This window comes from Leptonychotes weddellii, chromosome 3 (genome assembly GCF_054177405.1).
Source record: "Leptonychotes weddellii isolate Sample4059 chromosome 3, ASM5417740v2, whole genome shotgun sequence".
Taxonomy (NCBI): domain Eukaryota; kingdom Metazoa; phylum Chordata; class Mammalia; order Carnivora; family Phocidae; genus Leptonychotes; species Leptonychotes weddellii.
The window spans coordinates 130,262,881-130,288,156 of record NC_138371.1 but is presented as its reverse complement, the minus strand read 5'-3'; the positions used below and the strand labels follow the sequence as shown (position 1 = coordinate 130,288,156).

The window sequence follows — 25,276 nt, the reverse complement described above, 5'->3', positions numbered from 1 at the left end:
AGCATATAAAAAATAATCAAATTCACACATAATCAAATAAATGAATATTTAAAACCTTCTAGTTATAAAATAAATAAAACAGGGGGATGTAATGTACAGCACAGGGAATAGCCTATAATATAAAAACTTTGTATGGTGCCAGATGGTAAGGAGAATTCTTGTGGTGATCACTTTGTAATATATATACATACCAAATCATTATGCTATACATCTGCAACTAATATAATATCGTATGTCAATTAGTCACCAATAAAAAAATTAGTGAAAATACTCCGTACTTAGAGGGTACAGACTGAAGAGATACTGAGACTTGCTAAACAATGAGGAACCATTATTTGCTAATGCAAATAAAATCTCAAATTCTTTGTCATGTGTACTTTCTTGTAAGACTGTTTCAGTAGATACAAAGTGATTCCTTTAATTTGACATGGGCACCAAAAAGAAGAAAAACCTATAAAAACAAAGTTTGAAATAGGAGATTGATGGAGCACATTCTTCATTGACTTTGGAAAATATTCAGCATTTCAGAAAACTGAAAAGCATTTACAAGAAAAAAAAAAAAAGAACAAGAAGAAGGAATTCACAGGGACTTAAAAGTTCAACAAAGCAGCCGACAATGTGAAACAGCAGCAGAGCATTTTGCATGCTGGCAAAAACTGGGCTCATTAGCAAAGCCTTGGCTTGGAGCTGACTCTAGGGGAGGAGACAACTCGATTTCATGCAGTCCTTCCTGCAGAGCTGATTGTGAGACATCCTTGGTCTCACATTGTCCGAGGCTGCTCAGCGTGCTTCCTGGCCTAAGGTAAGATAGGAGTCAGTACAAAGGCAAGTGGTGAGAGACCAGCATTTTGAAATAAACGGAATGAAAGTCCACCATAAAAGTTGGCATTGTACAAAGTAGGATCCCAAATTCCTATATGGGCCTTTCAAACGCAGAATGTACCAAAGCTACTGTTGAAGCACACCAAAAGTCTCAACACAGAATCCTAAATATATAGATCTATGAATACACACATACATACCTATATGACTATTTGATGCTTCTCATTCTAGGAGAAATTTCTTTAAAAATTTTTTGTTTATGAATTTTATGACCAGGTAAGAATGTAAAAAGCATCTAGTTTTAATCATCTTAGGTTAATTAAAAACAGGACCATCTACGGTCTCACATTTCAAAGATAATTCTTTAATGATTAGAGTAAACAAAACAGAAATTATCACCTCAGTTACTGTTTTACATAGATTCAAAGAGAAAACTGCTAACAATAATAGCAATTGCATGTAGATTTTTTTAAAAATAAAATGAACAGAAATTATTATATTATCCTTGGGATTTCTGGGGCTTTTTTTTGGTGATTATTTAACATTTACAAATTTCCCAAGATAATCAACTCTTGAACTTCAGAAAAAAATAGTCGTAATTATATAATATTTATAGGTTAATCACAATCAATTTTAAAACTTGAAAATCAGTCAGATACTGTATCAAACAATATGAGAAAGTAGAGGAACGATGGAAATGATGACCAGCCAGAATTCCAGTGGGGTATGGAATCAGAACAAGGCGGTTGGAATATCCAGCAAAGTAGCATCATTGAGAAAGAGTGTATGTGGGCAAATCATTTTCCAATCAGCTTGTGTAAGTGGTTCAAAAGGAATGGGGTCAGTTTCAAAGAAAAGAAACAAACTTGACAACTGCCTAGGCTTAACAGGAGTAGGAAGCTGGAAAGGGAACTGTATTCTGGAGCCCTGAGGCAGGAAGAGAGGTGAATGTGTATGTTTGGGCAGGAGATGGGGGTCAAGCCCTGAACAGCAGGAAAGAGAATTGATCTGGGAAGTCTACCCAAGCAGAAAAGAAGCAGATAGTCAGTGAGCAAGGCAGATGGCAGGAATCAGAATTCAAAACACAAAATTAGCCCATTCAGTATATAGTACAGTGGTCCCCCCTTATCTGTGGGAGATATGGTCCAAGTCCCCCAGTGGATGCCTGAAACCACAGATAGTACTAAACCCTATATATATATATATATATATTTTCTTATACATAGGTGCCTATAAAAGAGTTTAATATATAAATTAGGCACAGTAAGTGATCAACAATGCCTAATAATAAAATAGGACAATTATAACAATATACTGTAATAAAAATTATGTTAATGTGGTCTTCCACTCTCTGTCACTCAAAATCTCTCACTGTACTGTACTCACCCTTCTTGTGATGATGAGAGATGAGAAAATGACTACATAATGAGATGAAGTGAGGTGAATGATGCGGGCATTGTGACTAGTGATCGTGGGTTAGGCTGCTGTTGACTCTAATCGTATGTCAGGAGGAAGATCATCTGCTTCTGGACCATGGGTGACCACGGGGTGGGTTACTGAAATGACAGAAAGTGAGACTGTGGATAAAGGGCAGGGGGACTATTGTATGGTAGAATCCTCCTTCCCAGACCTAGGGAACTTTTTAGTTCAGACAGAAAAAGAACATCACTTTTAGATCTCCATTCTTCTCACCATCTCTCAGAATACCTCCCCAAAGCTGTACATGTAGGGATACAGAGAATGAAATGCATTGATTCTAACGCACTATTGCTTTTTGTTTGAACCACTCTCTCATGGTTAATTCACAGAGGAACAGTGCCAGGTACTAGGAAGTGCTTAAAGCATATATATTAAATTGCACTCAGAGCCCATGAGGGCTGATTCTTGGTCTGACCATCATTAGTTCCACCAGTGATTTTGATATTAAAATTAGCACCTTCTCATTAAATCCTCTAAGGACGTCAATATTGTGACATAGCAGCTACCTTAGAGAACAGTTTTAAAACTCAATTTGACCATGACAAATTGTGGAAGCAAGCACAAATGAATCAGATAAAGCCTAAAAAATCAGGAGCATGTTGCCATTTTCTTACTGAAACCCACTTAAAAATGTTTTATCATTATGCACATTCTCCCTTTGATTTATTCATTAACATAGCATGGAGATTAAATAGTCTCTATCATGGTTTCTGGTAAGCTGGTGTCACAGGTAGAACTTTGTGTTTTCTTTTAAAATGGCTCATCTAGAATTGCTTGTTAATCTGAAGGAGAAACATTTCTTTTAAGCACAATTTTCAGTTTAGCCAAGATGAGAAACACCTTACCCCATGTGTTCTTTCAGATTGCTCTGAATGCATGTGGGTTACTTCTTAATTTTTTTTTGTATTTCTTTTTTTTTTTTATTCAGAGAAATTATATGAAGTATTAAAATGTGTGATTTCAAAAAATCATACATGGGTGCATCACCTGCTGTAAATTTAAATCATAGAAATGACTTTTTTTTTCTATTCTTTATGGATATTTGATAAAAGTTAAAAATGTACTGCATCACAGGCAAAACCTTGATGATTCCTTCATAAAGAAAGACAAAAAAGTCACAGAAATGTGTTACTACTGGAATAATAGATGAAAATGGTCGAAATTTGGAGGCAATTTTGGCTAACAGTTTTTCTAGTCTTTCTAGTCAAGGACATCTAAGTGTCACTGTCCAAAGCTATCCAAAGCAGTTCATATTCATTGCATTCTATTGTCAAGTGAAAAACAAATTTAGACTCAGTAGGGAAGACTTGATTGAAAAGTATCATCTCAGGGCAGGGCAAGGGACATTGCAAGGGCAGGGCAGAGAGACTACTGCAGTTGGGAGAAGGGCTCTGACCAGAAGATCTGCAAGCATCTCAAGGACTAGGCTACAAATGTTTCATAGGGAGGAGTAAATAAAGCCAGAAAGATCAGGGTGTGGGGAAGTGAGAGGATAGATGATATGGTGGTCTGCTGAGATAGTAGGTCAGAGAATGTTCTACCTGAGGCCAGCCTACTTCAGAGGCTGTGGTTGGGGAGGTGATGCTATTTTAGGAGGGGTTGTCCGGGGCTCAGCTTACTAGTGGGCAAAAGGTCAGGAATCTGGTAGAAGGAGAGAATTTTAACCAAAGTTTAGCTAACAAGTATTTTGTTCATCTGATCACTGGAAACAAGTAGTTCAGCCAATCATTTATGAAACAAAGAATGGGAATGTGGGGAATCCATGTTTGCCCTCCCTGGTTATGGGTGAGCAAGTGGGGTGCCCTTAAGTCTTGTCTAAGTCATATGGGGAGGATGGTTCTTTTCAGTAACATGTTTCCTAGAATACAAAAGGGTCGGGAGATTTCTTAACCTTCGATGTTTTCCAGGAGCACTGGGCTCATTTAAAATTCAATATTGTCAATATGCCCAAGAGTACATTTTTTGTAATATCATTATTCTTGCTGTCTAGTGACTAGTGTTTTAAATGTGAAATGCATTCTTAACACACATAAACCTTTATTATTTTGTACCTCTATAAACCTGGGATTTTTGTCTTTTTGAAAAAAATAATAAATATACTATGTATTTAGTTGTTGAAAACTACATGCAAACAGGTGAAGATATTATTTATTAAAAGATTTATAGATCTTCTAAACTGTCAATATGCTAAGGTAAAAATGTTTCCTTTTCTGACTTTTCTCAAATTTAGCATGCATCAAATGGAGAGGTCCTCAAGATTTACTGTTCAGTATTTCCCCCATCTTTATCAGGACATTGGCAAGAGATACAATTTAAAGGGAATGCATAAACTGCTCAGTTTCATTTTTTTTGCAGGTGCAGCCTCATACCACTTCCTACAAATGTACAATGTGGTAAAGAATAACCAAAAAGCTGCACTGCTTGATAAACTTGCAGGCAAAGTTATTATGATGTAATTTAAATGGCTTTTTTTTTAGTAGAGTAATTGACAGCTTCTTTCAGGTAGCAATTTATAATTTAGAAATACTTATAATTTATTCCCTGACACTTACCTAGTTCCCTGAGAAAGTTTACCAGTGACCATGGATATCTGTTGGCACATATAACAAAACCAAGGGCTGGATTTGGAGAATCAGTTTGACGGTAGCAAAGTGTTCTTGGGGAGCTTTCGCTCTCTTCTGGAAGAGTTCACTAACAGATGGCAACTTGTCATTGTTAATGGAGTGTTATCCTGAAAAACTTCAAGGATCCATGCAGAGTGTGACATTCTTCCCCTCCTCCTTTCAAGCCACCTCACAGAAATAGCCAATAATGACCTCTTTCTCTTCACAGATGATTCCACCTTATGTCGGTTGATTTCTTCCAAGCCACATTGTGGCTGCTTTAATCCTAATATGACAAAAGACTTTTTGTTGTTTGACAGCTAATCTATGTACTAAATAACACCAGGCATCGTGATGCAGTAGGAAAGATACTGTGATAGAGGAGTCCTGAGTTCTAGCCCTCGCTCTGGGAGTCCTTGGCCAGATAACCTCTCCACTCTGGATTTAATTGTTCTCAGTGAAACATGAGCAGATTGCTTTAAACAGACAAGAGACTCATTTCAGGTGAATTTGTGAGATTCTGAATTCCTTTGATATAAACAAAGAAAGCATCGGCTTGTTAGCTGAGTATGAGTGACCATTTTACGTTCTGTTTACTTTATTCTCCTAAAATTATATTTTCATAGGAAAATTGGCAGTTTGGTCTCTGAAGTATATAATAGCCATAAAACAACAACAAAAACATTTTCTCTTCCTGTATTTGTTTAACAGCACATGGATTTAAGAGCTCATTCACAGCATAATTTTTATTTGTTTCTGTAAATCCATTAGTAAGATAGCACTTCAGAGATGACAATATAAAATGGTAAAAACTTGCCCAAGATCATACAACTTGAAGAGATTAGGGCAGACTCTAACCTGGAGGACATGAATCCTGGCACTAAGTTTTGTTCACCTTTTATTCCTCTCTCTTCATTCTGCACATCTCTTTCTACATTGTCATTTCACACAGGTCCCACGGGCAGTTAAATATGTTGTCCCTTTAAGAATTGTTATTCAGTGGATCTCACAAATGCATATAGTTTTCAACTTCCTTTGGAAATAAGTTCTGGTACGTTTGCAGGCTTTCCTTTTGTGATTAGAAAAATACCAATACCATTTTCCTGCAGATATATATTAGCAACACTATGAGGAAATTAACATTCTTATTGCATAGAATTTGTTACTTCTCTGAATGAATAGGAGAATAGCTAATGCTAATGCAGTCTAAAACTGAAATGAAATGTAAATAGAATTGGAGTCTGATTTCCTGAAAGTATTTTTTAGTTTTAGACAAGACACTCATCTCAAATATTAGCAGTTTTCAATAGCTTACATCTTAATAAACAGTGATAAGTGTGACAGTTGTGTTTTACATTTGTATCATATTTTATGGTTTCCAAGACATGAGAAGAGAGTTGGGTAATGAGCTCAGTTTTCCTCTGCTAGTACCAGAGATGTACCTGTGAACTCCACAGTGACTCCGTCTGTTCAAAGGCATCAAAATGTTCACGCATGCAAACTGTTTTAGGCTGATACATTCAAAGAAATAAACATTTTTTTCTACACTGTAACCAACTTCATTTTACAGATTGATTGTATAGTAATTCTTAACAAATCATAGAGTAAGAATGGTAAGCCAGGAAGGTACCCCAAAAGTTCATTTTAACCATTCCAGACAGGCATACATCTATTAAGTATAATTAAAAGAGAGATAAAAGAACAGATAAAATGATAAAAAAAGAAACTTGATGTATTAGTACATATTTCTTTGTATATTGGGATACCTGTACAAGATAAAAATCCACTATAAAAGGTAATACCAAATTTTTTTTAAATTTATACAAACTTCATCAAAATTCATGGCTTTTCAAAGAGATCTCCAATGTGTTACATCCTGAAAAGTGACTCCCTTTCTTCATTACACTTATCACCATATTTAACCCATATTACCTATTTTTTTAACCTAGCTTTATTTATTTATTTTTTTTAAGATTTTATTTGCTTATTTGACAGAGGGAGAGAGATAGTGAGAGCAGGAACACAAGCAGGGGGAGTGGGAGAGCGAGAAGCAGGCTTCCTGCCGAGCAGGGAGCCCGATGCAGGGCTCGATCCCAGAACCTTGGGATCATGACCTGAGCCGAAGGCAGACGCTTAATGACTGAGCCACCCAGGCGCCCCCCATATTACCTATTTAAATGAAAAGTGTGACCAATTAAGAAGTCACCGAAAAATTTAAGCAGTCATTTACTGGAATTCAGGAGAATTGTAACTTAGGAGACACAGATTCAGGTAAAAACCTGACTCCTGTTCCGAGGAAGACAAAAGTGGGGGGCAGAGTTATACAGGGGAAAGGTACTGAGTACAGCTCTCATTTAGGTCCTCTATGCAAAACAGGGATTGAACTGAGGTGAACCAGGATTAGTTGCTATTTTCAAAGAGACTCAGGCTTGCTTGCTCCATTTTGAAATCTCATTTTACAAAAAAATATATATATTTTAAAGATGGTTGAATTGTAGAGGTTAATTTATTGAAGGGTGATAAATGGAAATCTAGCACCCCAAGAGGAATTCTGTTCATGAAAAGCTCCTTAGTTACTGAGTAGTACTTAATGCAGCTGAACCTAGTCAACTGCAAAGGTTAGTGGCACTGCTCCGTGAGGGAAGTAGTTGGTACTCCTTCCGGTGGTGAATGCTGAACTCCTAAAGCACAATTGTACGCAAGGCTTTGTCAGATCATGTTGTAATATCAGGGCCCCTAATCATACAAGGGCAGAGTCAGTATGATGTGGGCAACAAAGGCAAAAGAAAAGTTGCCTGACTACTTAACAGCCCATTGACAAGTCCTTGAAACAGGCAGAGTGACATTCCTCTAGGAACTCAGCTGCCTCGATGTTAATACTTTGCTAAGGGCAAAAGACAATCTTGGTTGGACCCCAGGGATCCTGTAAGTCTACTTTAACATATAAAAATTCCTTTGGAAACTTCCTTTATCTCTGCCCCTCCCTGATAGTGTTGGCAGTCATTCCCCAAGCAAATGACCCACCAGTATACATGTGAAGGGTCTCATGACTGAGTTTTTAGTAAACAGTAATAAATGACCTTTTCCTAACAATAGCCAGCCCCCTTGTTTCCAAAATACTTGTCCCTAACCCCCTCCCAACTTGAAAGTATATAATGGACCACTCCTCATGACCTCAGGGCAGGTCTTTCTGCCCACGGGTCCTGTCCCGCCCGTCCCTGTACTTTAATAAAACCACGTTTTTGTACCAACAATACCTCAAGAATTCTTTCTTGGCCATCAGCCCCAAACCCCAACATCGTTCCCCAAATCATGTAGTTTGAAGTTTTCAGACCTCCAGGATTGAAGCCCTTTCTTCCAAACTGACATCTGGCAAGTGGTATGCCGGTAAAAGTTTAACAGCCAGCTCTGGGGCAGGGTACGATCCTGTGTGACTTATAATGTATGGTGCCAATTTCCATGGTGTAAATATTACAAACACCGGTGACTTCAAGTGGCCTACATGTCACTGTACAAGGAGGGGGGGAGAGATACTGATGGTACACAATTACGTAGTATTCTCACCATGCAGATATGAGAGACCTAAAAAACTTCAAAAACACAGGTATTATTAAAATGTAGAAGAGGAATAGGAAAAGATGAGTTTTGTGTATTTATTACCTTTGCTTTGAAAGAAACGTAATTCTGTTTATGTAGTATGTAATTTGATTTTCACTGATGGCTGTGTTTAGCCACCTGGTAGCAAAACTCCTGAAAATCTGTCAATCGTCACTGTATCTGGCCCAGCTAGAATTTTGAGGGCCACCAAAGAACGCTGTAAGTATCGGAGACCTGCACACCCACTGTGCTTCTTTCTAAGCACATTTCCCCAGCGAACTCTGCTGCTGCTAAAGCTGCCATGTGAGTACTGCCTGACCTTTTGTTTTTATTTTCACAAACAATTGTGAGAAAAGTCTCAGCATGGGAGTACATCATTGTTGGGCGCCTGGGTGGCTCAGGCATTAAGCGTCTGCCTTCGGCTCAGGTCATGATCCCGGGGTCCTGGGATCGAGCCCTGCATTGGGCTCCCTGCTCGGCAGGAAGCCTGCTTCTCGCTCTCCCACTCCCCCTGCTTGTGTTCCTGCTCTCGCTATCTCTCTCTCTGTCAAATAAATAAATAAAATCTTTAAAAAAAAAAAAAAGGGAGTACATCATTGTTTCCTTTTTAATCGTTACCCGGAAATCAGAAATTCCAAAAGATTTCCTCATTGAACTAAAACGTATATAAAGATTACAAGCATATCAGTCTTTAAAATATAGATGACATTGGTCCTATGAAAATTCTACTTGATTGAAATTAAATTTCAGTGAAATTTCAAATATGGACCCAAATTCTGTCACAAGAAAGCTTTATTAAATGTTTTATGTGTGACTCGCGCTAGTCCACTTCTATCAATAGGCATCTTGACAAAAGATCATGTCTTTTTCCCCCTCTCCAATGCAGGCAGTGTTCTGTGAAATATCAGAAGTTGCAAATCATCTGCTGATTTAGGTGACTATCAGCCATTACTAGTATGTTTAGCATTTGTTCTGTATAGATGACTGGGTATGTTTGGAAAGATAAAATACACTTAGATGAACTGGTTCTAATATAAAAGATACCTTTGGAGACCATTTCTTCTGACTCTCAAAGTACTATTAGGGGCCATTGCCAGCAAAATTACTTCCAGCCCCTCCTTCCCTGCTTTGTCTACAAGACAGTGAAAATATGGATGACCACATTGGTTCTAATGCCCATTGCAAAAACTGTTAAAGCAGATGTTTCAATTTTCTGACCCTTTAATGCTCAAAATGTGGTCAAGGACTAGCAGTATCTACTTGTCAGAATCACAAAATCTCAGGCTTTACCTCAGAGTTACTTAATCATCATTTGCATTTCATCGGGTCCCCCTGTGATTCTGATGCAAATTAAAGCTTAAGAGACACTAGTCCAGACAATATACGTGGCCTCGGGGCCAGTTCTGATCATTGTTATACCTTCAGCACCTATCAGAGGGCCTGGCACTGGCGTACACTCATAAATATTTATGATGAATGAATATATATTTGTATTGGCATTTGTATTAAACAGAAATAGATTGTTTTCAGGTTTTCAATCTGCTCGCTTCATGAACATTGCCAGAGATAGCGTAAAGATGAAATCTAGAAAAAGCAATGGAAAATCCCCAACATAAAGATAACTGAATTTCAAACTAATCCAGGATTATTAATAAAGAATTGTTAATTATAATCAAATATTTTCCTGAAGTATTATTTCATTTGAATTTCATTCTTTGGTTTCAGAAGTATATTAACAATATACATTACATCTCAGAGTTATGTAAGTGAGATTATAAAGACCATTAGATAGAAGCTAGACCTGAGCTGTAGAAGGAATGCCTCCAGGCCAAATCCCAAGTCCTTGAAGAGGAATGATAGAGACCTAAACTGGAGGTGAGGATGGTGATAAATAAGCTACACATTGAAGGACCAGGGGCACAATATCTTAACCTATGGCTGACAGATCAAGAGCCACAGGTGTGGAATATATGCTCTTCTCTGCCACCTTTGCCCCAGGGTAACCCCTAGATGCATTATAGTGCATTTGCATTACAGGTATAGCACCCCTTTCCCCAGTGGAGAAAGGCTGCCATGAAGGTTCAAGTACAAACTTAGTAGGGTCAAAAACTCCCCCTCCCAGCCGGTGGGAGGAGTTCCCCAAATGATTGGAAGCAGCCTCCATCAGAGAGCACCCCACTGAACTGTCACAGCTCCTCCCAGCTCAGAGAGATGCAACAAATATCCAATCCCAAAACAACCTAGGGGCCAATCCTCCTGGAACCTGCCCCTCTCCCACCTTGAGAGAGTATTTTCACTTTTTTTTTTTTTAAGATTTTTTATTTATTTATTTGACAGAGAGAGACACAGTGAGAGAGGGAACACAAGCAGGGGGAGTGGGAGAGGGAGAAGCAGGCTCCCCGCAGAGCAGGGAGCCTGATGTGGGACTCGATCCCAGGACCCTGGGATCATGACCTGAGCCGAAGGCAGTCGCTTAACCGACTGAGCCACCCAGGCGCCCGGGAGAGTATTTTCACTTTAATAAACTGCTTTGCGCTTGCTACTTTCCTTCAGGCTGTCTTTATTCCAGTATAGATCCCCACATAAATCTTCTTGTGGGAAATCCAAGGACAGAGACCTCCATTCACACATTGCAGACTCTTCCACTGGTAACAAAACAACCATACATTGATGACTTAGACCATATTTAAAAACTGTAAGTTATTAGGAATATTTGATTGAGTGATCATTCTATGAATTTATTTATTTTAGGACTGAAAAGAAAAGTATTTGTTATGGAGAGGTTTATTTATTTATTTGGTCATAATTTCAACTTACTAGTTAAAAACCCCATGGATATTTTTAAATTTTATTATTTGATGATCATCCTCTATTGTACTGATCACATTATATTATGTTCTACATCAACAGTCTTACCAAGAGAACTTTTTACTTGCTATCTATATCAAAATAATACTTATATTTTGGACAACTACTTAGAAGACTTAGAGGCAAAACATGACTTTTAATACATTAAGCACCAATAGTGCAATTGAGGCTGCAGATTAAGTGTGCTTGAGCTATGTCAATAGAAGCTTTACTAATAAATTTTAGATATTCCATAAGAGGTAAGATAAATTTTTGTCCTTCTGAGATCTACTTATTTATATGAATGTATTTAAATATACTTAATTTAGGATACAATCTATACAGCTTATTTTTTATTAGAGTCCTTTGGTTCTATGTTTGTATAAACGAATTATTAACAATCACATCACATGTAAAGTAAAGTGCTTTACTTGACAATATCTCAACATTGGAAACAACTATGCTGCTATGTGCATTTCAGTAAGGAGTAAACTAATCCTGGAAGAACTTAAGTGAATTACTCAAGGGAAGCCAGAGAATAACTGAAAGAAGAGGGACTCATTTGAGATTTAGGTTTTCTGATATGAGGCTTGGTACCCTTAGACTGCATTGCAATCTCACCCATTCCGCCAGAAGTACGGAGCACACCAGTCTTCATTATTGATTTTCAACAAATAATGGCAACTTCTAGTCATGCTCTTCTTTGTTTCACTTCTTCTTAGATCAGAAAGACAGTTGAGACCACATTACTAGAAGAGTTGTGGCAGTCTGTAAGGAGACTTCCAAAGCAAATGGGCAGAGGATTCAGAACAGGGTCTTTAGAAGCCTATTAGGAAAAGCACATATTAGGATAAGAGAAGTTTGGAAAGTGGAGTTTCTGGCTTCAGATCCCAGCTCTTCATTTAAAAGCAGTTTGAGTTGAAGGCAATCACTCCACCCATCTGTAAAGCATGACTGAGGACATCGCCAAGGTTATTTTGCTTACCATATCGATAGTAGGAAATGAGGAAGAGAATATTGCAATAATTGAAACTCATAAAATGTTATAATATTTTAAGCATTTTATAACATATTATTTATAACACATTATATTGTAATATATTACTTATGATATTTTATAACAATGGAATAACCATGCTGACCTACCTAGGTACTCAATTCTAAGACTTCTTTTCTCTGTGTTCATTCACTCCCAAGGTGATCTCCTGTCTAAATATTATCTATGTGCTGCTAATTTCTAAAAGTGTATTGGAAATACACCTGGGTGGCTCAGTTGGTTAAGCATCTGCCTTGGGCTCAGGTTATGATCCCAGGGTCCTGAGATCAAGCCAAACGTTTGCCTCCCTGCTCAGCGGGAAGCCTGCTTCTCCCTCTCCCTCTGCTGCTCCCCCTGCTTGTTCTCTCGCTCTGTCAAATAAATTAATAAAATATTTTTTAAAAATTGTATTTCCAGTGTCCCATCTCACCTGGAGTAAAATCCTAATTTGTTACCATGTTCCACTCACATACACACCTTACCTCTTCTCATTGCCCACCTTCTTTCATTCTTTCTACATCCTGTTGTTTCTTGAACAACCTAGGGATTCTCCTGCCTGAAGGCCTTTGTTCTCTGCTGTGCTTCAAATGCTCTCACTCAGATAGCAATGTGACTGTCCCCTAAGTTCTTTTGAATCTCCTCTCACAAATCACTTTATTGGAGAAGCATCTTTGAAAAGCTTACCTAAAATACCACTTTCTTCTCCATCCCTTTGTATCTCCATTATCTTGCTTTATTTTTCTTCCTAATCCAAATCTCCATCTAGCTAGCTTATTAAATATTGATTCGTTTATTTGCTTATAGTTTATCTTCTCCCATTAGAATAAGGATCACAGGAACAGAGATTTTGTTATTTTCCTGGACCCAGAACTTAAGACATAGTAGGTACTTAAGAATTATTCACTGGGGTGCCTGGGTGGCTCAGATGGTTAAGCGTCTGCCTTCGGCTCAGGTCATGATCTCAGGGTCCTGGGATGGAGTCCCATATCGGGCTCCTGGCTCAGTGTCTATCCCCTGCTTATGCTCTCTCTCTCTCTTTCTCTCTCTCTCAAATGAATAAATAAAATCTTAAAAAGAACCATTCATTAAATGAAATTGAGCAGAACATCATATGCTGGCAATAGTGGCTAGCTACTTAATTATTAAGAGTTGCTTCACCTAGTTTTATGGCAGTAACCTGGACATCTGGATATTGTAGATTATCTCTTAACTCCCAGTATTTACATGTCTCTCAGTTTTATCTAACAATGGCAGTGGGTTGAATTGCTTTCAGGTGTCTTCCTCACTTAGGTCTATTTAGTCATATACTAAATATGGACTGAATTCTTGTGGGCTATAAAGGGTGACAATATTCACAAATAAATATGATAACATCACTAAAAATTTATTTTATATTATCTTTCTATTATATCCCAGAAATAGAGTGGAGCTTTACATATATTATTTCTACTCCTGCCAAGCAAATCTGCAAAGTTTACATATTTCTCTCTTACAGATGAAAAACCTGAGTTTCAAAAATTTTAAGTATTTTGACTAAGTGAACAAAGCTTTTAATTGTTGTCATTTGAAGCTAGGTTTGTCTCACACCACACACTGTATCCATTGCCATACTGCTTGATATTCTATCTTCAAGCAGGGAATATTATGAGGAATATTATGCTAGAATTTTCTCGCTTAACAAAATCTACTATATGAGATTGTATTGATTCATAAGCTCATTTGTTTAGCAGTCCTTAATACATTCCTAAAATCTGTCAGTCAGGAAGAATCTCAGAGTTACTTAGTCTGACTCTCATTTTATAGATCTAGAAAGTCTGCCTGAGGAATATTGTTTCCCCCCAAATCACATAGCTGCCCTATTGCACAAACTCTCTGAGCAGTGTTCAGTATGTTGGGCCTTCCCCAAACTTGATTTACACCATACAAGATTTGAAACAAAATGAACTGTTTTCAGACACTCTGTTCATGGGTTAGTTTGGCAGAAAGTGAACAAGACTTTCACTTCATGGCTGGAAAATGGACCATACACACTGTGGGAATTGCTTTTAGTCAATCAATACTACATTACAGAATGAGGGGAGAAGGTTGTAGGTGGGAAAGCCAGGTGGAAGAAAATGGATTATACAGGATAGTAATTGGAAGTCATCGTACAGCTCCAGTGGCAAGCAATATCAATGACCCAAAAAGCTGTTTATGGCTAAGGTAGCAGATACAGAGCTCTAAGTTGTAACAAATCATGATCACCAATCTCTCCATAGATATGGTGGCAAATATATTACTTAAAAATGCCAACAATGTCAATGTAACAAAGCAGTAAATGCTACAAGCTATAAGTGTATGCACCTATCACATACACACTAATCACTTAATATATAAGTAACATAAAAAAACAGAAAAATATGACAAATTTATGCTTACAGACATAATTTTTTTACAACTTAAACATCAAACATTCAAATCTAGTGTTACCTGGAAAAAGTCTCAAAGAACACAATATAAATTATGTTTTTCCTATATTTACTTACAGATTGTAACCACCTCTCACTTGATCAAAGCTCAGAGTTCTATAGTGTAAGTACCATGGAGCTCATTATTTTTATATGTTCAATGAGTATTTCAACAAGATGTTCTATTGAAACAAGCCTTAAGTGACTGTGAAAATCTATATTATGGTCAATTTATGTCTTGGCTTTATTCACTTGCATTCCTGAAGCAAATATTTAAGAAACTTCCTAACTGTTCCCATTCTACAATTTCTTATTCTAAAAGTTTTTGAAAAATAGAAAAGCATATAGATTAAGCACATATAAATGCTTAAACTCTGTTACCGACTTCATCTTTGTTTTATATTACAGTTGAAGTTATCTACAAAGTCTAGTAGATAATAAGAAATCACAACCCTATACAAATCTTCTTTATGTTAAACCAAAACAGTGATGGAAAATGAATTTAGCTTCTAAAGAAACAAGCATAATTGGAGACCACAATTTCTTAGAATAGCTGATTTACATTGTGAACAATATTTTGCTCTTTTGTTATTATTTAGGATATATTTTGTTTTGAGTTTTAGACAGTCATTCTAAATCCCACTTGGGACAAAAGAAAAACAAGACCACTAGAATAAATTATTAAATAGTAAGAGTTACAAATTATTAAATAGTAAGAGCTATGAAAAAACTATTTTGTCAACATTGGAACTACTTGAAGTGTTCTAAAGACCAGTGTATATAATCTCATTTTCTAGGCATATAATTGTTTAAATAAGATTGTGAACTAGTCAAGGAATCCAATTCCCATTTCTAACATTGTTTTTATGGTGGGGAAAAGAATTTTGAATTAAAAAATATATATAAAAATAATAATCTTTAGTATTTTTCTGACTCCAATACATTCTCAACATAATATACATCCTGCATAAACCATGATTTCCCTCAAAGTAATTTTTTCTTACTACAAAATAAAAATGTAAAACTTTTATCATCCATTAAATCATACTATCTCTTTTCCCCAGATATGCCATATATATTCCCATTGTCTCCTTCACTTATCCTCTATTTACATATAAAATTTCAGCTTCTGAATTTGACCTAAATTCTACTACAATCTCTACTCATTAAAATTTGTGCCAATATTCTTTAAAATGACTCTTTATTCTTTTTATCATTAGCTACTCTCAAGGTTTAAAATTAGTTGTCATCAATGAACAATACAATTAAATGTCTCAGGCTTAAATATTTTACCCTGAGAAGCAGTGAGAAAATGGGAAAAATATAAGTAGATTCAGGATTTCACTTTAGCTGTCAAATCAACAGCTATGTGTTAATTCAATATGGATCATTTTTAGGGAAGAAATCAATGATCACTCTAAGATTAAAAGGATGGGGAGCTGAGAGAGTGGTGGTGACATACACATAAATCAAAAGTTTAGGGGATGTGGTTTATTCAGAATTACGAAAAGAATAAGGTTGGACTTTGACATGTTGAGATTGTCTTATCAGTGAGCCAATTGGCAAATGGTTGCAAATGTAGTTTATAATCTTATGGAAGAGGATGGATTTCAAAATACATAGATTGAATTCAATTCAACAAATTCTATAGAGTACTTATTCTGTGCCAGAGAATTATCTGAGGAATACAGTCAGAAAGAAAATTAAATTGAGCCTGTCTCTGGGGATTCTTTGGTCTCAGTAAGGAGAAATAGATATATACATAACTACTTATAAAGCATTATATGGAAATATCTAGAACATACTATGGGAAGCCATGTGAAGAAGTAATTTAATTTGCCTTGGTGGCTAGGGTAAAACCATGGAAAGCCATGGAGTTGCAGACAATAAAGTCAGCAACCAAGTATCAACCTCTTCTATTGCCTCTCCCTATATTGTATCACTTTGTGCAATGACAATTTAATGACAACATGGGACTCCTCTATATATGCTATTTTTTGTAACTCTATCTCTTCTCACTAATTCTATCTATCCTTTATAGACTTGGCTCCATTAGTACTTTCTCATTAAGGTCTTCCTTACTCTCCTGGCATGTGTTTCTCCTTATGAGTTCTTCTTATGAGACCCTGTAATCACTGCTATTTTAATATTATTAAATAGTGTTAAAATTATCTGTTTGCTAAATCTCTCATTAGGCTCCAAACTAATTAAGGGAGAGGCTGATTTTATCTCTGAATCCCTAGAGTCTAGTATAATACTTGACAATGATGAGATGTGTAGTAAATCTTCATGGAAAAAGGAAGAGGAAATAAACAGAAGAGGAAAGTATAGTAGGAGAAATGAAGGAAGGCAGGAAGACACAGATTTAAAACTTCTCAGGACAGAGGCTAAAATTGTTATGGTGATAAGACAGACAAAATAGAGAAATAAATGAAAAAAATCTAATGATCCAGGAAAGGAGTGTAAAAGAAAATTAGCATTTTGCAGTACATTGATTTGAGGAAAGGGAAGAAAATGCTCATATATATGTATACATATATATATATTTTGCTATTGTGGGAGCTAGGGGTCTAACTGAGAAATATGGTCAATATGTCAAATACTATTCAGATTTCTAGAGATCTGAGACTGGATTTAGTTATTAAGAACTCACAAGTGGGAGTGGCGCATGGGTGGCTCAACTGATTGAGTGCCTGATTCTTGATTTCAGCTCAGGACATGATCTAAGGGTTGTGGGATCAAGCCCTGTGTCAGGCTCTGTGCTCAGCAGGGAGTCTGCTGGAGATTCTCTCCCTCTCCCTTTGCCCCCCCCAATAAATAAAATCTTTAGTAAAAAAAGAAGTCATAAGTACAATGTCAGTAAAAATGACAGACTAGGGAATTCTAAGAGGCCAACTTCAATACAACACCCCCCCCCCCAAAAAAAGCAAAACCTGTTACAATCAACTTTGTCAGAATTCTGGAAAATGATAGATGTTTTATAGCAACAACAAAAAATGCTGAATCAAGAAAAAGGCAGCTTCAACCTTGTGGGAGAGCTTTGTGACATTTTAACATAGTTTTACCCCCTTTATCCCTATGCTCTCCATGACTGTGTTCTTGAAGATACAGCCCATATTCCCAGTGTGAAAACACACATTCCTGGTGTGTGATCCCCCAGAGGGACCAGAGCAGATCTTGTTTCAAAAAAAAAAAAGTTGTGTCTATTTAGAACTGTCTGGGAGTTCCTTAAAGGGCTAATGCAATGCACTTGTCTTTGTTTCTCCTAACTTGGAACTCTTTCCAGGTAAAAAGGCAGCTAAATGGAGAACATCACTCAAAAATATTAAAAGACAAGTGAACAAGCCACAGCCACCTGGGGCACAAGATTACAGATAAGGACAAACAATAACATGCTGAAAGCCTAGGAAGAAAAGCTGGGGGAGACTTACTTTGGACATAAGGGCTTTGAAATTCTCTTGCATATCACAGGAAATCTGAAATGTTAGATGAATGAACAGGCATGGAGACTTGCTCAGACAAGACCTGAGAAGACACGAGGGTTTCAAGTCCAGCTGATCTTTATGCTTGGCACAAATAGGAAGTAAATGTGAAGGCAGAACTCTAAATGTCTAAATGACTAAGCATTGAAGAAGTGCCACAACACAGAACCAAGCTGCAAAAGACAAGGGAAGTATTGGTTTTTGTTTGTTGTTTGTTCCAACCATTTAAGGAAATTGCTGTCAATAGACTAGCTGACTGCACCCTAAAGGGTCTGGGACATTAAAGATCACACATGACAAAGAATACAGTTTAAAAAAATAGTTTAGAAAAGTTACTAAGCAAACAACTTCAAATGATAGCAAGTAACAAAAACAAACCCTGAGAAAGGAGAAGAAACTGGTTTCTGGACTTACCACATAAAATATTCAAAATGGGGGTACCTGAGGGGCTCAGACAGTTAAGCATCCAACTCTTGATTTTGGCTCAGGTCATGATCTCAGGGTTGTGAGATCAAGCCCTATGTCAGGCTCCATGCTCAGTACGGAGTCTGCTTGAGATTCTCTCTCTCTCCCTCGGCCCCTCTACCTGCTCTAAGTAAATAAATAAATAAATAAAATCTTTAAAAAAATAAAATCGTCAATATGCCTTTGTATGAAACAAAGAAGAAAGTATGAATCACTCAGAGGAAACAAGAGATATTAACAGAAAATTTTTCTAACAAAAGACAGACATTGGGTTTACTAGATGAAGGCTGCAAATCAACTGTCTTAAATATGCTCAGAGAACAAAAGGAAATAATTGAAAAAGAACTAAAGGAAACTAGGAGAATGATGTCTCAACAAATAGAAAATATTAGTAAAAATATATACATTTATTTATTTTTTTAAAAGATTTTATTTATTCATTTGGGACAGAGAGATACAAAGAGAAAGAGCATGAGCAAGGGGAAAGGCAGAGGGAGAGGGAGAAACAGACTCCCCACCGAGCAGGGAGCTGGACACTGGGCTCGAGCCCAGGACCTGGAGATCATGACCTGGGCCAAAGGTAGATGCTCAAACATCTGAGCCACCCACGCACCCGATAAAATATATACATTTTAAAAGGAAATAGGCAGTAATTTGGGAGCTTAAAATTTTCATAACTGAAATGAAAAATTCATTACATGTGTTTATCAACATATTTGAAGCAGAAGAAAGACCCAGCAAATGTGAAAGGATGAAAAAGATACTCCATGCAACTAGTGACCAAAAGTGAGCTCGGAGGCTCACTAATGCCAGAAAAAAATAGACTTTAAGTGAAAAAGCATTAAAAGAGACAAAGGCATTATATAATGACTAAAGTATCAATTAATCAAGAAAATATAAAATTTAAAACATATACATACCTAATACAGAACCCCAAATTATTATTTTGTTTCAGATCTCACTTATAACAATTATTAATACATTAATATAATTGTTTAATTATTGTTTAATTACACTTACTAATAGTTGTTACACAGCTACAATATGCCAGATTTTGGATAAGGACCCGAGGGTTTATTTCAGACAACATGGAACATGTATTTACATAGTTTTCATGCTAGGATAGAATACAGCTAAAAGTTAGCTATTGTTGTTATGCTATCACATGCAATGATAGAGGAGGGATAGTGTGCTGTGGATACACATAGGAGGAGAATCTGATAGAATGATGCTTCTTAGAGGAAGTGAACTCTATTGTTAAGTTTAAAGAGGGAGCGCTGTGAATTGTGTAAGACTGTTGAATCACAGACCTGTACCTCTGAAACAAATAATGCATTATATGTTAAAAAAAAAAAAAAAAAGATAGCAGGAGGGTAAGAACTTTGAAGAGGGGGAAATCGGAGGGGGAGGCGAACCATGAAAGACTATGGACTCTGAGAAACAAACTGAGGGTTCTAGAGAGGAGGGGGGTGGGAGGATGGGTTAGCCTGGTGATGGGTATTAAAGAGGGCACGTTCTGCATGGAGCACTGGGTGTTATATGCAAACAATGAATCATGGAACACTACATCAGAAACTAATGATGTAATGTATGGTGATTAACATAACATAATAATTAAAAAAAAAAGAGGGAATCTGATTTAACCAAGCAAACGGAATGCAGGAGAGGTCTAAGCAAAGGCTGTGTGAAAACTTAGAAGTAAAGGAGAGCAAGGATCAAATCAGTAGAATGGTGTATGGTTTGTCAATGGGGAAGTAGTGGCAAGAGATGAATATGTAACAGGTATATATAAACAGAGGTCAGATAATAGAAGGTAAAATTAGCTTTGCTAAGTATTTAGAGCTCTGTAGTGAGGAACATCAGGAGCCATTGAAGTGTTTACAGTAAGTATGTTATGTGGTTAATTTCAAGTTATAAAGCTCATTCTGATTATAAAGAAAACAGTGGATTAAAAAGTAGCAAGAGTATAAACAAGCAGTTTAGAAGCTATTCCCATAATCCAGGCAACTGGAGTTTGTGGCTAGAGCTGAAATCTCATCAGTGGGGTAAAAAAGATACAATAACAAAGGCTAACATTTGCTGAGCACACCATATACCAAGGCACATGTTAAGCTCTTTTAAACTTTTTAATTAATCTTTAAAATAAGCTATGGTGTAGTCACTGTTATTATTTTCATTTTACAGGTGATGATAATCAGATTTAAAGAGATTAACTTTCCCAAGATCACAGAGTGAATAAGAGTTAAGGAATACTATTATAGTTATGTTAAGGATATTTCTATAGAGAGTACAATGCTTACAAAATTGTTGGAGGATCTGATAAAACTGATGTAGCTTTGGCCATCAGAAATGAAGACAGAAAAATAGACAAATGACCAATCAGTTGACCTACTCTCAGGTCACCCCTGAGGTTGTAATGGGATCAACAACCCCATTGCTGCTTCCAAGAATTCCTCTGGCCAAACAGGAAACTGGCAAACAGACACTCACAACTAACATGAAGAGATCAGGGGGCGCCTGGGTGGCTCAGTCATTAAGCGTCTGCCTTCACCTCAGGTTATGGTCCCAGGGTCCTGGGATCGAGCCCCGCATCTGCCTCCCTACTCAGTGGGAAGCCTGCTTCTCCCTCTCCCACTCCCCCTGCTTGTGTTCCCTCTCTTGCTGTGTCTCTCTCTGTCAAATTAAAAAAATAAAAATAAATAGAAATAAAAATAAAATTAAGGGATCAGGAAGGCAGATAAAGCACTGCTATCTTGTACAACCAACACTGCTCCGATACTTATCATGGGAGAGGCTGGGGAATGGATTCTGAAATTCTACTGTGGAGAAAACTCAGAGATCTATGGCTTCGCTAGTTTCCCAGAAAATAACTCAAGCAGAAGGGGATATGGTATCTGCCCAACTTCCGTCTTCCAAATCTCACTCTGTCCATTTAATTGATCCAACACCTAACTGCAAGGGGGTCTAGCAAATGTGGTTTTTAGCCTTTCAACATCTCTAATATGAGAAGGGCATACAAAAAGGGTTAGGTAAGCTATCTAGGAGGCTACAGTCTAAATCCAAATAACAGGTAATCAAGGCTTGGACCAGAACGGTAGCAATGGAGGCAGTAAGAAGTAGTTGAGTTTAGAACATGTTTAGAAGGTAAAACTAATGGGATATGCTGGTACATAAAATGAGAAGTACAAAAGAAAGAATAGTCCATGGTCACTAATACTCTGAGCCTAAGCAAGTGGAAAAGAGGAATTGCTATTTGCTCAGGTGGGGAAACTGAAAAAGCAGATTTGGATGAGGAGTCGGGGGAGAAAACTTGGGAGCTAACTCTTAAACATTCAGTCGAAAATGTCTTTTAAACATCTAAGGGGAGATGTCAAGTTGGCAATCAGAAAAGTACGTCTGAAGTTCAGTGTGAGTTCAGTGGCAGAAAATAAATTTGGAAGACAACATCTCCTGTAATTTAAAAAAATTTAATTGTATAAAAGAAAAAAAACTTTGATAACTTTTAGTCTGCATATGTTTTAAGAAAACTATCCTTCCTTTGTTTTAGCATTAGCAAGTTGTTAATGCAACACAAGTATACGATTCTGTCTGACAGTGTAAACAGAATAATATAAATAACATCGACTGTCACATATGAATGAGTAAGACATCTCCAAGTTGGAATGAACCAGAATCTGGAACAACTCATTACCAAACATAATCAGAGTTATTGCCCAGGACAATATACAAATTATGGAAATCTGAAATGATTTAAATTCAGCAAAGAACACAAAAAGAGTTAACAAGTCTCTTGGGGCAGGGAAAGTAAAGGAAGATGGTAGATTGTACGTTTAAAAAAAAATGATTCACAGAAGAATCAGAAGCCAAAGAAAAAGCTAGATTCTAACAATGAATTGTGAAGAAAAGTCAAGCAAAACCACATTGATTTTATGCACATTGTCATGCAATGTTTACTAAAGCTCTTGTGATAGATCAAAAAAATTACTCTAAATCTTAGTATTCTTTCTTTTGTGTTCAACATATAAAAATAATAAAGAGTAAAGTAATTTATGGTGAGGAATATGATAAAAAGTTCATAGGTCACCCTGTTGCATTTTGCGCTCTGCTGCTTTGATTCTGCTGCTTTCTCCTTCCCTTGCAGCATTATTTATTCAATCTGTTTAGTTTGCTTTACAAGCTGTGGCAGCATTCACAGGGTGGACCTATTGAACCAAGCCGTAATAGATGTAATACATCAATACATTTGAGCTGAACAGCTTTAATTAGGCCTTCCCGGTCATTTCATCAATTCAGTTGAGTACCATTGGGATTTGGATAACACTGAGCCTCCTGTCGAGCATGAGAATTACAGCACTCCAGCAGGGCTCCACCAGTCACAGAGCAAGGTTAGGCAATCAACGATAATTCACACAGGGAAGTGCTCCGCGCCCAACCCATAAACTTGCCCTTACAGTAATATCTTTGAAATCCTAAAACCTTTACACCCAAGTGTCAATTTGGAATGCAAACTGCCTTAAAACCCCTCAAACAGACACATAAAGCTCTTTTCCTGCTCAATAGAAGAGCAGGAGTTTACCTTGTTGCTGCTGACATACATATATAATCAAGATACTATTTCTGTAGCAGTTAGGTTGATGGACAGGATCAAAGAAGATGCAAAAACTGTGCCGGGTGTAAAATTTTATGTATACAATTCAAAGTTGCAATAATACAGCTGGTTTATATTTTGCACTGTGCTTGTCATGTACAGCCCAGAACAAATGTGCTGAAGGGAACCTGCTATGGAAAATTGATACCGATGAACAGTATAGCAGGGCCAAACCACTGATGTCTGGACAAAGGTAGACTACACACAATTCTGTGACTCGAGACTAGTTTTCACATACAAAGTATCTTCAAAAAGAAATACCAGAAACAAAGAAGAACAACAGTCAGTATGGTTGGCCAAAATCTAGGTAACAAAGACATTTTCATTTATGTAGAAAGGCATCCAAATACTCTGATGTCTTTTTCCTAGACTGTGTACAATGTGGGGACACAAATTTGTCAAGAACAACCAATGAAGATGTATCGGGGAAGAGTCTGCAAACACCATGGGTGCAGCCTGATGGGTGGCCAGCCTAGGAAACTGACCTGCAGTGCTCCAGCTAAAAATCCATGTCAAGGAAACCATGACGTTCTGAAAACGAAGGGAATGGAGGCAAGTGTATTACACTGAGGTCTCCAATTCCTCCAATGCCAAGGAACAAATCAGCAGATTAACTGGGAATACCATATCCTAGGAAAAATAGTAAGAGGTCTTCACCAGGTAGTCTAACAAGGCTCTCCTCATTCTTTTTCATCCAAATGGAACCCTTCCCCTGGGGTAAATATCCTGGACGCCTGGCTTGTGCTATAGCCACATCTGCTAAAATTTAGGAGCAGAGCCGGCTTCACTCGACGGTGAGTCGAGTGGCAACCAGGCCAATTTATTATGACCATGGACGTTCTAAATTATGTATGTTTCCTGAAATGACAAAGGAAATGTACTGTCCCTTTAAAAAATTTAACCATGTTGAAACTGTTTTTGCAGATAGCAAAAAGGTAGGTGTGCAAAATTAGAACATAGGAACTGGCAAAAGAATAAGTGGTTTTATTACTTTACGAAATTAACAACATTGAGCTTAAAGGGTTACACCATTTACATTTGAAAATAATACTAGATATAATATAGGTTAATTTGAAATCCTCTTTCTATCAGCTGCAAACAAGAAAACCAAATTAGTCTTAATTGTGTCTTGTTTAACTTGACCATTTAAATTAGAGATTCTTTGCTAATCTAGATGCTTTTATAGTTACCACATCTTTTCACATGGAACTTTTTTTTTTTATTTGACTTCTTTGACCCATGAAATGTTTTCAAGTGGGCATTTTTGTCTTTGGAAATGGTGAGAGTGATACTATAATTACACTTATGGAGCTCTGTGAATATTTGAGCCTCTACGGTGTTCAACACAGCAACATTGTTGTTTGTCATTCATGTATATGGGTATCAAACATTATTAGTTCATTTGTTTTAATATAAGAGAAAATGATACGGCTTGATTATAAGAGAGAATATAAACCTAATAGATATGAATAGTCCAAATTGATAGAAATATTAAGTTAAATTGCAGTAGAATTTAACTTCTCTGATTTGAATATGCTTTTTCAGTTTGACACTGAATTGCCCAACGAATGTTGGGTTGTCACACTTAGAAGAGGCCTTATATCAAGAAATGAAATTATAGAGTTTATTAATACCTATAATGACATATATTCTTTTAAAATATTAAAAGATGGGTTTTCTAATGCACACCAAAGACTTACAACAGGGTGATTAAATATGTAAGTATTGTGCAGTCGAATTAAAAAATCCTCTGTTCAGTGTTTTTTTCTTCAATGTTTTCCAGGCTGTTCTTCCCACTCCATTAGGTCCCCTGGCACATTCATTATAGTGGCTACTTATTAAATTCTAAA

The 25,276-nt window shown here is 36.9% G+C and overlaps 1 long non-coding RNA gene across 3 annotated transcripts in view; it reads left to right on the top strand.

Moving 5' to 3' along the window:
* Positions 1-25,276, top strand: part of LOC115940736 (uncharacterized) — a 127,298-nt gene that overhangs the window by 90,039 nt on the left and 11,983 nt on the right. The window contains exons 6-7 of one of the 3 annotated variants that reach the window (XR_014143800.1): positions 14,912-14,955; positions 18,303-20,186. The exons of 1 other annotated variant lie outside the window; for it this stretch is intronic. This is a non-coding gene — a long non-coding RNA (uncharacterized LOC115940736). Of the gene's footprint in view, positions 1-14,911; positions 14,956-18,302; positions 20,187-25,276 lie in introns of those variants that run through there. One more of the 3 variants, XR_014143802.1, reaches the window with a different exon arrangement.